This window comes from Acomys russatus, chromosome 5 (assembly GCF_903995435.1).
Source record: "Acomys russatus chromosome 5, mAcoRus1.1, whole genome shotgun sequence".
Taxonomy (NCBI): domain Eukaryota; kingdom Metazoa; phylum Chordata; class Mammalia; order Rodentia; family Muridae; genus Acomys; species Acomys russatus.
Genome location: NC_067141.1, coordinates 56,830,774 through 56,843,288, shown reverse-complemented (window position 1 = coordinate 56,843,288; position 12,515 = coordinate 56,830,774). Strand labels below are relative to the sequence as shown.

At 43.7% G+C, this 12,515-nt stretch overlaps 1 protein-coding gene across 4 annotated transcripts in view; it reads right to left on the bottom strand.

Moving 5' to 3' along the window:
- Positions 1–12,515, bottom strand: part of Exoc6 (exocyst complex component 6) — a 141,491-nt gene that overhangs the window by 114,503 nt on the left and 14,473 nt on the right. The window lies entirely within an intron of this gene.

Sequence of the window (12,515 nt, the reverse complement as noted above, 5' to 3'; positions counted from 1 at the left end):
GCTCCCAGCACCCACATGGTAGCCCAAAACCATCCGTGACTCCAGTTCCAGGAAATCTGAGGGACTTTTCTGAACTCCGTGGCATGGAGCACGCACATGGTGCACATATATACAGGCAGGCAAAACACACAAAAATCTAACAAAATAGTTCTGGTGCTTTATGAGATAATGGCAACCTGTTTCCACAAGTTCAGCTGAAATTTGAAATATTTAAATTTTTTTCTATAACAGAGCTAACATACCCCCATCCACCCCCTTTAAGGTAAGGGGTGCTGGGGACTGAACCTCTGGTTTTGTCCATCTGTAACACTGGAACAGGGAAACACATTATAAAGGGTTACCTGGCTTGCCTAGGCCCCCGGAAGAAGCAAAGACCAAAAAATGAAGGGGTATTTTCCTAAATTTCTGATGTTGAATTACTTGCCTTGTGTTCCACAGTGCGGGGTTCCTGTGATTTGTTCTCACTAACAGTATCCTATCCCCATGCACAGGAAATGTTAGTTACCACTACTTAAGATTACTTCCTGTACCCAGAGCTTCAGCACACTCTGTAACGCTGGCTACCGGCGCAGCACACCCAGTAGTGAGCATCCTCTATTCCAGAGCTGAAGGGGTAATCAGCCAGCACAGACTCGCAATAGACTTCCTCCTTCCTGTTTTTACATTCCTGACCAAAGAGGTGCCTCTTCCTGTTGACTTTTGGACGACTTGATAAAACGCAAAGGATGAGAAATGGAAGCACCCAACACGTACATTTATTTGCTCTCTAGAATAAACAATTGCTAAAACCATTTTTAACAGGCAGATCGCCACCGCCCAGCAGCTGTTCTGCAGTGGTTCAGTAACAGGAAACCCAGTATCAGTTCAGCCACTGTGGAAGCAAGAGAAAAACCAGAAGAAGCTCCCCTAGCAGTCAGAAGACGGTCAGGCACGGATGCCGACTCTGCACACCAGGCAGCTCCAGTCCAAAAGCGCTTGGTACCCAAAGAGTCCACTATCTTCTTTCAGACTTTGCGAAATGTGCACGTGCAAAAGACAACACATCTAACAGAAGGGGCTGTGAAGTGCATTTAGATTTCTTTACACCTCCTACACAGAGCTGAACCGTAATTCAGCACTATTTTTGGTAACTGCACATAAAATAAACCACAGTGTGGGATTTCCCCATGTGGCATTATGTCGGTGCTCAGAGAGTCTCAGACTCGGGGACATTTTGAAGATCTGATTTTTCAGGTTAGAAGTACTCAACCTGTGCATTAGAGTATTAGGCCAGAAATGGAAAAAAAAAATCTAAGATGTAAAAAATGAAAAGAAGAAGTCCACGTTTTTCTAAATGTGTTATTATTTATTATGGGTTGAATCTGAACTGTCCCCCACAGGCCAATGTTTTGGATGAGAGGTTCCCAGCTGGTAGTGTCACCTTTGGGGGCTATGGCACCACTTGGAGGTGGAACCCAGGGCTGGTGAGCCAGCTTAGTGGGGTAAGACACTTGCACACAAGCCTGGCAGCCTGGGAGGAGAGCACCACTACACACAGTTGTCCTCTGTCCCACCTCCCACACAAACACAATAGTGCCTAATGGAACTTTTAATAAAGATGGGACCTAGTAGGTCATGGCAGTGGGTCTCTGAAGATGACACCTGGTTTCCACCTCACTTTCTGGTGTTGTGAGATGGGAGGAGCCTTTACACACTCCTGCTGCAGCCCTGCCTTGCATTCCCTGCCATATGGCCTAAAACCTCTTAAGCCATGAGCCGAAACCAGGCTTTCCTCCCCTGAGTTGTTTCCGTTACTTTGGCTACAACACCACAAATCTCAATCAATCTGTCTGTCTGTCTGTCTGTCTGTCTGTCTCTCTCTCTCTCTCTTTCCCTCCCTCCCTCCCTCCCCTTCTCCCTCCCTCCCCTTCTCCCTCCCTCCCCTTCTCCCTCCCTCCCTTTCTCCCTCCCCTTTAGGAGGTGCTCCCTTGCTAGACAGAGTAGGAAGTACATCACTGGGGTGGGCTTAGGGGGTATGTGACTTGAGATAGATAGATAGATAGATAGATAGATAGATAGATAGATAAAGATAAAATAGATGGATGATAGATAAGTAGGTAAATAAATAAATGATAGATGAGATAGACAAATGATGGATGGATGGATGGATGACAGATAGATAGATAGAATATAGTCTATATACTTTGCTTCCTGTGTGTGGGTAAAATAGGATCACCCAGCTTCCAACCCTTGCAGCAATCCTTCCTTGCCATGAGGACTCTGTCCCTCTGGAACCATAAGCTAAAATAAAGCCTTTCTTCCTTACGTTGATTTTGGTCATATTTTATCACAGGAACACAAAAACCAATACAAAACCCAACAATTGCCAGGCATGGTGGATCACACCTTTAATCCCAGCACTCGGGAAGGCAGAGGCAGGTGGATCACTGTGAGTTCAAGGCCAGCCTGGTCTACAAAGCGAGTACAGGACAGCCAAGGCTAAACAGAGAAAACCTGTCTCGAAAACTCTAAAAAAAAAACCAATAACTAGTGCAAATGATAAAGCTTTAAATAAGGTAATAGCCAAAAGCTGGCATCCAGGGCTGAGATGTAGCTGAGTGACAGAGTATTTGTCTACTTTGCACAAGGCCCTGGGTTAAACCTCCAGCACCAGGTAATGTGAGGGTGTGAAAGCACAAGAATCACCAGTGTTTGTAGAGGGGTGTGTGTGTGTGTGTGTGTGTGTGTGTGTGTGTGTGTGTAATTGTGTGTATGTGATTGTGTGTGCATGAGTGTGTCAGTCTGTGAGTGTTGTGTGAATGAGTGTGTGTGTGTGTGTGTGTGTGTGTGAGACAGTGTAGGTGGGTGTGTCAGTGTGGGTATCAGTGTGAATATGTGAATATATGTCAGTGTGTATGAGTGTATGTGTGTATTACTTAGTTGTCACTATAAAAAGTATCTAAAATAATTAACTAAAAAGAAGAAGGGTTTATTCTGGGTCAGTCTGGGAGGTCATTGCTTTGGTCTTGTGGCAAGCAGCACACTGTGGTGGAAAGCACGGCAGAGCAAATCTACTCTCCTCATCGGCAAGAAAGCAAAAGAGGAGGAGGTGGGGTCCCACAGCACCCTTGTAGGGCATGTCTCCAGTGACCCAAGTACCTGCTACTCCTTCCTATGTGATGGCCACTCTTGGTTGCCAACAATACATCCAGAATCAACTAAAACCCAAATGCCTAGCACACCTGTGAGGGACTTTTATTTTTTTTTTAATTACTTTTTTAATGACTTAAAATGGGAAGAGCCACTTCTAATCCAGATCTTTGAGGTGGGAAGACACACCTGAAATTGGGGTCACACCTCCTGCTGGCAGCCTATATAAAGGACATGGAAGCTAGCTCTGTCTCTCTGCCTGCTTGCTCTCTCTAACATGTCCAGTGCTTCACTGGCATTAGAGCTCACTTCTTTGGGATTCCAGCGTATGCTGAAGACCAGCGGAAATGTCCAGCCTTGTGGACTGAATAAACGACTGGATTCTTGAGCCTCTCATCGGTCGAGAACCACTGTTGGACTAGGGTGTGTGTGAGTGTGTGTGTGTGTGTGTGTGTGTGTGTGTGTGTGTATGAATGTCTGTAAGTTCTGGTCTTCTAGAGAAGGAACGCTCCGCCTCCTAAAGGTTTCACCACTTTCCAGTAGAGCCACCCTAGGGAAATAAGCCTTTAACAGATACGCTAAACCACATCAACATATGCTTATCTGTGTATGTATAAAACCAGTTATAAAACAGAAGAAAAGATTCAATTAGAATAACAGAAAATCAAATACATACAGTCACAATGCTGCTCAATGACGGGGTTGTGTTTTATCTCTCTAGCCCTCTCTCCCTCCCTCCATTCCTTGCCTTTTGTTTGATTTTTATTTTCTTTTTTGATGGTACTAGGGATCTTCAGTACATATTAAGCAAACACTCTATCACCGAGTTATCCCCCAATCCACAGGCTATGTTCTAAGAAATGAGTCATTAGATGAGTTTGTCATTGAGTGAACACTACAGGGTGTGTTTACACAAGACTAGGTTGGCTCAGCCTCCTGCACATCTAGCTATATGTATACACCGCTTTAATTTATGATTTTACTTTTTGGTCGAAAACTAAGACACAGGGCTAAGGATATAACTCAGTGGTAGACGTCATGCTGAGCAAGCAGACCTTGATTCAATACCCATTATCACACACGAAAACGAAAAAGCATGCACACAGCCGAGGCCTACCTAGAACCATCAGCCTCTCACCTCCACATCTGTCCCACTGGAGGCCTTAGGGGCAGTAACACCCACAGAGTTGTCATCTGCTGTGACAGCAATGCCTTTACCTCCTACAGGCCCTACAGATGACTTACCGCTAAGTTTAAATAGAAATGCAGAATCTAAAATGGTGACCTGGAGGCTAGAGAGGTGGTTCGTGGGTTATGAGTGCTTATTGCTCATCCGGAGGATCCAGGTTCAGTTCCCAGCACCCCCATGGCGTTTCACCACTGCCTGTAACTCCAGCCCCTGGATAGCCAATACCCTCTTCTCTCTTCTGCAGGTACCTGCATTCACATGGCACACTAAACTCAAGCAGGCACACACACACACAACAACCTAAGTGTTGTTGTTGTTGTTGTTTCGAGACAGGGTTTCTCTGTGTACCTTGGCTTTCCTGGACTCTCTCTGTAGACCACGCTGGCCTCGAACTCACAGAGACCCACCTGTCTCTGCTTCCCGAGTACTGGAATTGAAGGCGTGTGCCACCACTGCCCAGCCACATAGTTTTTTTTTTAATTTTTAAATAAAATAATTTTCAAAAGCACAAACAATAAACCTCTAACAGCCACTTGTAAGATACAAAATTGTACAAGCTTTACATAGTAGACTTCTTTACCACAGCCTCGTCACAAATATGATACACTGTGCTGTGCCATCACTAACTAATAGAAAGTTTTCAACTCCATTACAACCTTATGGGACCACTATCACGTATGAAATTTTTCATTGATCAAAATGTCTTTACAGGGCACACAACTACAACTACACAATCTTAAGACTCTAATATTTATTCACAGAAAACTTTCAAATTGTATTATATTCTTGAATAGACAGTCTTAAAATCACTAAGATGTGGCTGGTGAGATGGCTCAGAAACTAAGAACAGTGGCTGCTCTTCCAGAGGTCCTGAGTTCAGTTCCGCAACCACATGGCGGCTCACGATCATCTATAAAGGGATCTGATGCCCTCTTTTGGCCTGCAGGTATACATGCAGACAGAGCAATAAATAAATAAATTCATTTTTAAGTAGGTTTTAAATTTAAAAATAAACAATAAAAACAAATCACAAAGATGTATGTTCTCCCAAACTAATCTATAAACTTAGCTCACTCTCAATAAAATACTTTTGTTTGTTTTGGTTTGGTTTGTTTCTCTGGCTTCTCTACAGGGTTTCTCTGTGTAGCCTTTGCTGTCTTGGAACTCACTTTGTAGAGCAGGTTGGCCTCAGACTCACAGAGATCCACCTTCGTCTGCCTCCTAAGTGCTGGGATTAAAGGCGTGCTCCATTGCCACCTCCACCACCTGGCTCCTAGGTTTTTGGTTTTTTTAAGAACCTAGACAAGCTGATTACAAAGTTCACTTGAAGAATAAACTAGAATTATCAGGAAATCCCTTTTTAAAAATGAGTAGCAAGGTAGAGATAGCCCAATCAGATAAAACAAATGACAAAGCCCCCATAGAACAAATGACAAAGCCTCCATAACTAAATGAGTTTGTTACAGATGCGAACAGACATAAAACATTAACAGAATAGAGAAACCAGACTCAGTTCTGCTGTGTACAAAAATTCAGTACCTAACAATGGCAACACCTGGAGTTAATGTGGGGGGAAATCTACTTTTTAATAATATTAAGATATCTGGATTGCCACAGAAACAGGGATAAACTAGAGCCACTCCTTACATCATATCCCAAGAATATGTAACAGGAATCAGATGTAAAAGTAAAAATAAAACTATGTAAGGACCAAAAGAAAATATGGGCGAATTCCCTTACACAAGCATAGGCTTTTATACCATGACAAAAATCCAGAAGCAAAAAGGAAAAAAGTAATTGTTATTTCATTTAAGAACTAAAACTTGAGGGGGGGGAGGGAAAAAAAAAAAAAAAAAAAACTTTTGCATGAGGGGAAAAAAAAGAATTAACTATAGGTAAACAATAAAATTTTTAAAAGTTCCCAACTAATGACACAAAAGCTTTTGGGTTTTGTTTATGTTTTCTTTTTTATATGTATTAGATTTGTTCTTTGCCAGTCCCATGTGTGTACTTAATACATTATTATTTCCCTGTTACTGCCCCTCCTTCTTCCAGGTCCCTTGCCCACACCCATGCCTTTTTTGACTTTTTGTGTGACCCTCTGATTTTTCCCAGTACTGTCTCTGTGGCCACAGGTTTGGAACTCCCCATGGGAGCCTGGTGGGCCTCACCACTTGGTACGCAACAGAAAGCAATAACTGTCCTCCCAGATTCTGTCAGTAGCCAACTGCTCAGCAGGGAAAAGCAGAGTCCCTTAGGCCCTTCGCAACCCACAACTGGCTACTGACAGGTCCAACCCTGCGCAGGCCCAGTCCAGGCAGCCACGCCTGCTTTAAGATCATGTCTACAGCATCTAGGGCATGCCCTCAAGTCTTTCCCATCTGTTCTCCTCATCTCCAGGCGCTAACATTCTTTCTACTCCCTCTTCCACAGTGTTCCCTGAGCTTTATAATGGGCCATAGATATAGCCTAGTTAGGGTAGGATATATACCCTAGGTAGGGCTGATCACTAAACTATCAGGCATTCTATGCAGCATGAGCACGCACCATTCCCCACCCATCACCACAGAGAAGCTTCTCTGGTTAGCGATGAGGGTAGCATTTGTCTATGAGTATATTTGGACTGTAGTTTGGTGCCGTGACAATTTAGCTAAACCATGGCAGTGAAGCTCCCCCAGGAAAGTAACCCAGTCCAAGAGAACACATCCACAGATCTCTCTGATAAATGGGTCCTAGCTTTGAATATTTAGTATTATGTATTTAGCTTCGAGTGCCTGTAGAAGCTAATCATCATCATCATCATCTACAAAGAGCCCACAGTGTGTGCCAGGAGTTGAGGGAGTGGCAAGCAGAACGTAGGTAGTTTGAAAATGGAGAGGAGGAATGCTGAGGGTGGACAAGTTCAGTCAGGGATGGAGGTTGGGAGACGAGAAAAAGGAGCAGAAAGAGAGGTTCAGGTGAACTGAAGGAGACATGAAAAAGCCACATGGAGCCCATCACTTTGTAGGTCAATTTTAAAAACAACTTAAAAGAGAGACAGCTGCATGGCTAGATAACACTGTTCCTATAACCCACTGCTTATCAAACAAAAACTCCAGTACTAGATATGGGGTGCCTCTTTATATGCTCAGGGAGGTCCCAGACACCCCCCAAAATAAGAAAGTCTGCTGCCATTCCTCTTGACTACACACCAGAACTAGACAAGAAGACGCCCTACTGAAGACGCCCTGGATGTAAGCTTTACAGTTACAAGCTGGAACTGAGCTGGGCACTTCCTCCCCGCCAGCTAGCTTTTACACTACCAGGACACGCTCTGCAGACTGCTGGGGAAGATAAGACACCGGTGGTCTCTACCAGGTATGAACCCTACAAACTAAAATGCCAGTCTGCCAGGCAAGAGGTTCCCAACGGTACAACAGTGGCACACTGTTATGGAGGTAACCAACTGTACCAACTGAGAACTACAAGAGATTTCCTTTTTGATCAAGAATGTGTGAGATGGAAAACAGACTTGAAAATCACTTTCTCGGTGTGCTGGAGTCAGGAGACACAAAAGGTAAAAGAAGTGAAGAAAATAGATTGGCTAATAAAAGGGAAAAAACAATCATCATTTCTAGGAAAGAGCAGAAAGTTTTCAGGAATTTGGCTAAAGATGTTATACTCACCAAAGACCTATGTCTGGCATCTGGACCAGTAAGCTGTTTTTGTTGTTTGCTCTATCTGGGAGGGTGGAGCAGTAATATGTACACTGCTGTGCTTGTGAAGATGTACATACACCTGTGTGGGTGCCAGACATCAACATCAGGGGTCCCCCTTAAGTATTCTCCACCTCATTTTTTGAAACTATGTCTCCTGAGCCTGGAGCTGAACAATCCGGCAAGCACTTCACTGAGCCATCCATCTCTCCACCCGCTGGACCAGTGAGCTTTCTATCTCTTGACTGAAGTTACCAAAACAAACGTATAATCAGAAAGGCTTTCACCTCCCATTGTGTGTATAGAACTACTTATCTCTACAGGGCATTGATCATTTATATTATAAAGCCGTGATTTGAAGGTGCACTGTCCCAGCTGACTTGCTGACATTAATACGCATTAAAAGGCAAGCACTGCAGTACCTACCGTTAGTCCCAGCATGCAGGAGGCTGAGGCAATGCACACATTCCGAACTAGTCTCAAAACAAACAAACAAACAAACAAAAAGTAACATCAAACTAGTCAAAATTCCACAAAATAAGGAAATTGAACTTTCACTACATTAAATGTGCTGGTTTTAAGAAAAAGGGGGGGAAAAAGGCTTCCTATAGGCTGGGCATGGTGGCACACACCTTTAATCCCAGCACTCAGGAGGCAGAGGCAACAGATCACTGTGAGTTCGAAGCCAGCCTGGTCTACAAAGTGAGTTCTAGAAAAAAAACTTCCTACAGAAATTACCTCAGCAACATCTCCTCAAGGCTACGTGAGAGTAGAACTTCTCATACAACCCCGGTTTGATAACTTTTTTTTATACAATCAGTTTTTTCTTGTTTTTGATTATTTTATTCAACTAAGATTTTCCTAACCATGTACTTGCTGACCAATAAGTTAGCATTACTTAATAATATTTAAGATGATGAAAAGGCAAGTTTGTGTTCAAATAAGCTGAATCATTATTCCGACCCTGTTTAACCTGTCTGAAGATAACTACCAAGATCTTCAGGTAACTTTAAAGCCCAGACAGTTAATTAATAATCATTCCGTCATCTGACTGTTAAGTAACAGTACTAGAAGACTGACCAGCGAGGGCAACTAAACTGTGTACTTTTGCTTCTCCTTTCTATACGTCCTGCAGAGGCTGTGTTTATATCTAGAAAAACTAACGGAAGTGTGCTCATTTCTCCAGTTTATGCAAAGGGTGTTTGGAACCACAGGAGGTTGTGTACTGGTGAGCCAGCTGTACCAGTCTGATTTAGTACTGCCCCAGGAGTTTTGATGTGAAACATAGTCATTGGCTGAAAGTTGAAATTATAACCAGTAGTTAAAAATCATAGTAGGAAAAATAGTGACAAGAGAGCACAACTGTTTTTATGCGTTTTAAAAGTGGTTTTTCCAGAGTTGGTGGCCAATCTTTTGTAGTCTCAGCACTGAGGAAGCTGATGGAAGAGACAGAGAGTGAATCCCAGGCTGGTCTGGGCTACATAACAAGTTTGAGCCCCAACCCCCACCAAAAAAAAAAAAAAAAAAGCAGAAAAAGGAAATTAAAAAGTAATTCTCAATTTTTTTTTGTTCTCTATCACACTCTAATATCTTACAGAAAATTCCAAAAACCTCTTGCTTATGTGGATTACAGTGCTCTCTCTCTCCCCCCTCCCTCCTTCTCTCTCTCCCTCCCTCCCTCCCTCCTCCTTCTCCTCCTCCTTCTTCTTCTTCTTCATTAAAATTTAAACTGAGGACCAACAAGACAGCTCAGCAGGTTAAAGTACTTGCTGCACAAGCCTGGCAGCCTGAGAACAATCTCCGGAATCCAATAAAAGGGGAAGACAAAAGGTTTTATGACTTCCACGTGCACACCATGGCATGTGCCTGTGCATACACACACACACACACACACATACTCACACACAGACACTCACACATGGGGGGAGGGCACACCATACACACGAAAACATACTAAGTTACATTTAAATTTTAAAACACTAAAACCATGTCAGGGTATGGTAACACACACGTAATCCCAGCATTCAGAAGGCTGAAACTGAAGAATTACTTGAGCCCCAACACTTGGAGACCATTCTCCACGACATAGTGAGACCCCCATCCTCAAAGAAAAAGAAAGAGGAAAGGCAAGGAGGGAGGGAGGGAAGGAAATAAAATGAAATGAAATAGAAAAAGGACTTACTGTAGAATTGGGTCGCTCTATTCTGGAAGGTAAGAACTGCCCTGACAGGCTCTGTGCAAGCTGGAGAACTAGGACCAGAAATACAATTCTGTAGAAACCAGAAGGCCAGAGGCCAGGGAACCATGGGGGTTCCCACATAAGTCCCAGAGTACAGAAGGATTCCACAAGTTCCAGTATCCAAAGACAGAAGAAGATGCATGTTCCAGCACAAGAAGAGAGAACTCAGGGGCTAGAGAGGGCGCGGCGCTTGAGAGCACTGGCTGCTCTTCAGAGAGGACCAGGGTTCAATTCCCATACCCACATGGTGACTTGCTACATGGAGTCTGTAACCGCAACTCCCGGGGACCCCACACCCTCAGCACCAGGCTCACATATAGTCCAGACATACACACAGGAAAACCACTCATGCCCATATAATAAAATAAAAATAACTGAGAAGGAGAATTCACCTTTCCTTTGCTGTTTCATTCTATGAGAAGCCAGCTCAGATCATTAGACGAGGTGCACACATATTGGTGAGGCAAAGAGAACTGAGGAAGGCTACAGCAGGAATCCCAGCTCTACCTATAATATAGCTCCTCACTGGCATCCACTAACGCTACACCTACACGCCTGCACAGTCCTTAGATTCTTCTCTAGTGGACTGTCATCAAGATGTCTGACCACCTCACCCAACCATCCCACGCAGGGAAATGTAGGAAAGAAGAGGAGAGCACACTGGACTTTCATTTGTTTTAAAATAAGAGTCTCAGACTCCCCAAGTGTCAGGATCACAGGCCACCACATTCAGCCAGTATTTTAATGTTAACTTCAGTATCAAATGGCCATGGTGGTACAACCCTGTAATCCCAGCAGCCGGGGAAACAGAGGCAGAAAGATGCTACAAACCCAGGCCCAGCCTGGTCTACTTATCAAGCTCAATACAGCCAGGCTACATATGTAGTTACTTTGTCTCAAATCAACCAAAAAAAGAAAAAGAAAATTCTGAATTGCACTTAGACAATATATAATTTAAAATTTAACCAGGAATGGTGGCAGAGACCTTTAATCTCAATAAGCTGAGGCAGAGGCCGGGCCAGCCTGGTCTACACAGTGAATTCCAGGCCAGCCAGGGCAATAAACTCAGACAGCCTCAAAAAAATTTTTGTTGTTGTTGTTGTTTTTTTTTTTTTTCAAGACAAGGTTTCTCTGTGTAACCTTGGCTGTCCTGGACTCACTTTGTAGACCAGGCTGGCCTCGAACTCACAGCGATCTGCCTGCCTCTGCCTCCCAAATGCTGGGATTAAAGGCTATGCCACCATGTCCTTTTTTTAAACTGCTGGCCTCTACCTGCTGCTGGGATGAGGTGAAGGGCAGAACTGGCGTCTGACTCATTCCTAGGGTCCAACAAAGAGACTTGGTTTCCAGCCAGCCTCCTGAAGACCAGGAGTAACATACAAACATAAAGACTCCTTTTCTAGTCACCTTCATCGGCTGGGCAGCTACCAAAAACAAAAGTGCGTTTCCCAATCCATGGCAAACCAACGAGGTACCACATCACAGATCAACTGCTTCGCGAGCCAGTTAAGGAATGGCCGTCGGGTGAGGCTGGAGGAGGTCCTTCAGTGGAATGTGATGTCACAAAGTTTTCTTTGAGTCTGGTTCCAATTTTACTACTACATACGCGTAAAAGCTGATGAAAAGATTCATGTAAGAAAATTAAGGAGCCAGGCACTCATGGCGCACGTCTTTAATCCCAGCACTTGCGAGACAGAGGCATGCAACTCTCTGTGAGTTTGAGGTCAGCATGGTCTCCAAAGTGAGTTCCAGGACAGACGGGGCTACAAAGAGAAACTCTGGAGAGAGAGAAACCCTGGAGAAAGAGAGAGAGAGAGAGACAGAGAGAGAGAATATGAATGAATTAAGAAAAGGCCCTAATGAGGCCTTCCCATACTATAGCAGGAACTTTATGTAATAAAAACATATAACCTGCCTATTGAGTGCTTGGAGCCGAGAGAGGCAAGGCCTCTCACCATCCTGGGCTTTCTGGGCATCTAAACACTCCTCTCCATTCTAGAAATATGAAAACAAGGCCAAGGGGGTTAAAAGATTTTTTTTTCCATCAGTGGCAAGTCTACGGGAAGAACCAAATAACACACCAGATGAACTGGCTCTCTGGGGTAAAGGGAATTTGTACCCTGAACTGACTTCACTTTATCTACATTTACGTAGAGAAAAAGAGTTCCATTTCCAGAAAGTATATGCTGTGGAAAGACTATTGATTGACAAAGCACAATCCATCTTAAAACCCCTAAATGAACCACAAGTTCATTCATCCTAT